The 5,676-nt window shown below is 38.7% G+C and overlaps 2 pseudogenes; both read right to left on the reverse strand.

Annotated features, from left to right (window-relative positions):
• Positions 1–501: 501 nt before the first annotated feature.
• Positions 502–2,113, reverse strand: LOC129398277 (ferritin light chain-like; annotated as a pseudogene).
• Positions 2,114–3,538: 1,425 nt separating this feature from the next.
• Positions 3,539–4,826, reverse strand: LOC100967466 (tetratricopeptide repeat protein 4-like; annotated as a pseudogene).
• Between the last annotated feature and the right edge of the window lie 850 nt (positions 4,827–5,676).

Genomic DNA, 5,676 nt, shown 5'->3' on the forward strand with positions numbered 1-5,676 from the left:
GAGATTCAGCATAAAATTTGAACAGAAAGAAGAAAGCATCCTCAAAATTTCAAACTAAACTTAAGATAGCTCAATGTAGATTATTCAATTTGAGAAGCAGAAGTGGAAAGAAATGAAGAAAAATGGACATACCTTAAGAGACCTGTGGGACACTGTGAAGTGTACCATTATATGCATAATGGAAATCCTAGAAGAAGGAGAGAAAGGAGCAGAAAAGTTATTTCAAGAAATAATGGTCCAAATTTTTCAAATGTGAGAAATAACATAAATCAGCATATCAGGGAATCTCAATGGACTTTTAACCGAAAAAGCACAAAGACTCCATTACGCGTTATAATTAGACTTTCAAAAGGAAAAGCCAAAAAAGAATCTTGAAAGCAGGAAGTAAGAAGCAACTTGTCATGTTTTTGTACAAGGAATCTTAAATAAGAATAAGAGTCAACATCTCATCAGCAAGCATGAAGGGCAGAAGGAAGTGGGATAAGATATTTAAAGTGCTGATAGAAAAAAAACTGTTAACCAAGAATTCTGTCTGGCAAAACTAATCAATGAAGAAGAAATAAAGACATTCCCAGATAAATAAACTTTGAAGAAGTTCATCACTAGTAGGCCTGTCCTACAAGAAGTGCTGAAGGTATTCCTTGAGGTCGAAATAAAAGGACACCAGACAGTAACTCAAAGCTGTATGAAGAATTAAAGAAGACCAGTAAAGGCAACTACAGAGATAAATATACAAGCTAATATTATTGTATTTCTGGTTTGTAACTTATCTTTTCTTTTTCTTTTTTCCCCTATATGGTTTAAAATTCAAATGCCAAAAATAATATAAATTTGTGTTAATGGGCACTCAATGTGTAAAGACAAAATCTGTGACAATAATAACATAAAGAGATGGATGAGGCTGTATAATAGCAGAGGTTTTGTACACAATTCAGGCTAAGAGGGTATCGATTCAAGCTACATCGTTATAAATTTAATATGTTAATTACAATCTCCAGATTGTGCAGTAGAAAATAAAGAAAATAACTTAAAAAAGTGAAGAAAATAATTAAAAACTATGCAGAAAAGAAAATAAGAATTGAACAAAAATGGACTAGAAAAAATCAATTACACAAAAAACAAATCCATAATGAAGGAATTGAGAAAAACATATACAAAATCTATGGAATATAAATAGCAAAATGAGAGAAGGAGGCCTTTCCTTGACAGTAATTACTTTAAATATAAATGAATCAAACTATTCAATTAAATGGCAGAGATTTTCAGTATGTATTTAAAAACGTGATCCAACTATATACTATCTAAAAGGGACTTATTTTAGCTATAAAGACACAAAAATGCTGAAAATAAAAGGACAGATAAGATACTTCATGCAACTACTAATCAAAAGAGATCTGGAACATCTCCACTATTATTAGACAAAATAGACTTTAAATTTCTTTTTTTTTTGCTTCCAAAAGCTTTATTTTAATTTGATCCAAGGCTTGGGAGAGTGCTCCAGGGTAGTTAAAAAGCTGCCCAGTGGCTGGAGGGAGAGGCTTAGGCAGAAGCCTTGTTACTTTGCAAGGGGCCCCCCAGAAGTCCCTGGGCTCAGTAGGCTCCTAGTTGTACTTGAAGGTGAGCCTTTCAAAGAGATACTCGCCCAGCCCAGCCAGCCTGTGGAGGTTGGTCAGGTGGTCACCCATCTTCTTGATGAGTTTAACTTCCTCATCTAGGAAGTGACTCTCCAGGAAGTCACAGAGATGGGGATCTGTGTAGGCAGAACTGAGGGCATGAAGATCCAAAAGGGCCTAGTTCAGATTTTTCTCCAAGGGCATTGTGGCTTCCATGGCATCCAAAGTTGTACCCCACTTATCTTGAGCCGGTTTCTGGATGTCCTGGAAGACAGCATGCTGCCACACTGGTTTTGTATCTTTGAGCGATGCTCGGTGCTCTCATGCTTCTCCTCAGCTGATTTGCAGAAGTGGCCCATGCCTTCCAGAGCCACATCATCATGGTCAAAATAGAAGCCCAGAGAGAAATAGGTTTAGAAGAGCCACAAGTACAAATTGACCAGGTGGTTGATGGCTGCCTCCACCTCAATGGAATAATTCTGATAAATCTGGGAGCTCATGGTTAGTCAGCAAGAAGGAGCTAACTACAAAAATGGTGTTGGCTGGTCCCAGAAGCAGGAGATGACCGAGAAGATGTTCCCGAAGGTTGAAAATGGAGAGAAGATTGGAAGGTAGCTGGAGACTGGAAGAAAGAGAGTTCCTGGATCTGTTCCATCCAAACACTGTTTAAGCAAGAGACAGATCCACAGGACTGCTGAATGTGCTGCCTAGACTTTAAAATGTATCATAGAAGACAAGAAAATTGTGTATTCAAAAAAGGTTAATCCATCAAGAATATATGACAATGATAAACATACCTGAACATGAAACAGAACCCCCAAGACACACGAAACAAAAATTGACAGAAATAAACTGAGAAAAAAAATTCTACAATAATATTTGGAGACTTTAATATCCCACTTTCAATAATGAATAGAACAAAGAGACAAAATGTCAGTAAGGAAATAGAAGACTTAAACAACACTATAAACAATTGGAATTAGTAGACATATAAATAACACTTCACTACCACAAACACCAGAATATGCATTCTTCTCAAGTGCACATGTAACATTCTCCAAGCTAAATCTTGTTAGGCCACAAAACAAGTCACAGTAAATATTAAAAGGTTGAACTCATACAAAGTATTTTCTCTGACTACGAAGGAATGAAACCAGAAACCAGTAACAGAAGGATAGCTGGAAAACTCAGAAATATGTGGAAATTAAACAACATACTCATAAATAAGCTCTAAGTCAAAGAAGAATTTAGAAAATACTCTTTTTTTTTTTTTTTCAGGATGGATAAATCCCTCTTAGGAAGCAGGCAACAAACAGCTGCAGACAAAAGTATACCTTATAACAACAATCCAACATGCTAGAAGATTTTCCAGTTTAAAAGACACAGAATCCTAAAATGTGAAACTGCAGAGGAACTCAGAGGCCACTGTCCAAGTCTGTCACAGTCCTCCATATGGCAAAGATGAAGAAAACTGGCAATCTTTTTAGGGGTACCAAGGATCTCCGTTTGTATGGTCTTTATAAATGCAGAGCAGGATGTGGCTTTCCTGCCCCAATTTCACCTCAAGGCATCTACAGCAACCCCACATGGCTCCCCTCTGTGCTCATGAAATAACTTGAGGTCAGGGTCTCTCAGCTTTAAAGCCTTGGAATCCTACGCATTGTTTGTTTGTGTGTAGATATGCTGTTTGAAGGGTAGCTTCTGTAACAAGGTGTTGAACTCCACAAAAGTTCAGAATCATGTCACTGGATCCCTAGTCCGTCTCCACAGACCAGGGTGCCAGTCAGGTCAGTTGCTGTGGTAACTGCAGCAGATGGTCCCTTTAGAGATGGAGTCCAGGGATGTCATGGCCAAGGCACAGAGTTTTATATCAACTGAAGAAAGTGAAGACCAGCTAGAGAGGCTGCAGTTCAGGGAATCCAGAGGCTCCTCCCCCACCGTGATACTAGGAAGGTCTATCCCCAGGGTGACAGAAATAAGGCACTGGACTGATTCAGGCATGCTAGGTTCCCAGCAGAGGAGGGTGAGGGAGGAGATCCAGGGGGCCTGGCTCAGTCATCTTATCTGGTGCACCTTTCTCCCCCAGAGATAATTCTTTCAAAAAAGTTTGGATCCTACACAGACCAAAAATGCTGGTGTCAGGGCTTTTACAAAGTGCCTGTGGTGCTGTAGATCCTGCAGCAAGGGGCTCTTGGCAGGCACCCAGTACAGTTCTGCCCTGTCCTCATCCTCAGTGTAGACCTCCAAATTATCAGGGCAATATTTTTGCTCTAGGTCCCAAGAGGGTGTTTCACCAAACATCACCATTAGATGATCAATAAACCTGGAGTCCTCATGAAAAGCAGAGATGAAGTCCGATTGGGCATACTCTGGGTACAGAAAGAGCACAGGCCAGCTCAGTCTGCCCTGGTCATCTAGACTCAGTCTGGCTCCATGGGGGTTCTCAGAGCTGAGTCCATCCAGGAAAAGCTCACCTAGACCTTCTGAGGCTGAAACTTCATCCTCACAGGCAGCTTCAGAGAGCCTGATATTCCTAGCCTTGATATCCTGGAGTAAAACTTCATTCTGATTCCTCTCCTTTTCTTTCAAGTTGGCTTTCCTCACATCCCTCTGTTCAATTAGCTTCAGCTTGTCTACTTTAGCCCTCATTTCCAGAAGCTTCTTCTCTTTGGCATCTATCTGCAGTCCCTCATCACATCAGTTCACAGCCTTGGCAAAGTGTTTCAGTTCCAGATGGCATAAGGCACCTCTTATTATTGCTTTGAGGTAGCACGGTTTTAACTTTTTGGCAGCTGTCACATCACTGAGAGCAGAATGAAAATTGCCCAGATAGTATTGTGCTGCTGCCCGGTTGGTATAATGGACAGCATTCAAATCAGGATTTGCACATTTCTTCTTTAATCCTTCAGTGTAGGAAATTACAGCTTTCTTGTAGTCTTTTTCTTTAAAATAATCATTGCCCTCATCTTTATAGGTCTTGGCCTGTTCTGGAGAATGCTCCTCATCAAAAATAATTGACTGGAGAAAAGCCAAGTCAGGATTCTCCCTGGGATCAATTTCTGATGGCACTTTCTTCATAAACAGGGGGACCTTTTCAAATTCCTCTTCCCACTGATTCTCATGAAAGCCACCACGGTAAGGCTGGCTCTGGAACTTTTCCAGGAACGAGTCCATGGCATCGTCTGAGGTGGGGTCCTGCTCAGGTTACTCCATAACTGATGCCCTGCCCTCCAGCCCAGGTCCCGGCACCGTGAAGTGTAGAAAATACTCTACAATGAATAAAAATAAAATACAATATTCAAGATTTATGAATGCAATAAAAGCAGTGGTCAGAAGGAACATTTAAGCTCTAAACACATTAAAAAAGAAGAATGATATTAATAGAAAATCTAATTGTATATCTTACATAACTAGAAAATGAAAAGCAGTCTAAAGCCAAAGCATGAAGGAGGTAGGAAATAATGATTAGAGGAAACATAAATGACATAGAGAATAGAAAAACAAGAGAGAGTATCAATGAACCTAAAATTTGGTTCTTTAAAAAGATTACCAGATTTGACAAACCTTTAGCTATACTAATAATAGAAGACTAAAATAAATAAAATTAAAAATGAAATCATAGACATATTATAACTGATACCACAGAAATACAAAGGATCAAAAGAAACTACTAATGAACAATTATATGCCAACAAATTGGATTACCTACAGGAAATTGATAAATTCCTTACAACATGCAACCTACCAACACTGAATCATGAAGAAATAGAAAATCTAAACAGACCAATAGTGAGTAAGATTGAGTCTGTAATCAAAAATCTTACAAAAAAGAAAAGCTCAGTATCAGACAGCTTCACTGATGAGTTCTATCAGTCCTTTAATGAAAATTTATACCAATCATTGCCAAACTCTTTCATAAAATTGAAAAGATGAAAATAGTTCATAATTCATTGTATGAGGCTGGTATTACGTAGATACAAAGCCAGACAAAGACATTACAAGATTGTCTCTTTTAAGTATAGATGCAAAGCCTCTCGATAAAATCCTATCAAACTGAATACAG

The sequence above is a fragment of the Pan paniscus genome, chromosome 6, assembly GCF_029289425.2.
Source record: "Pan paniscus chromosome 6, NHGRI_mPanPan1-v2.0_pri, whole genome shotgun sequence".
Taxonomy (NCBI): domain Eukaryota; kingdom Metazoa; phylum Chordata; class Mammalia; order Primates; family Hominidae; genus Pan; species Pan paniscus.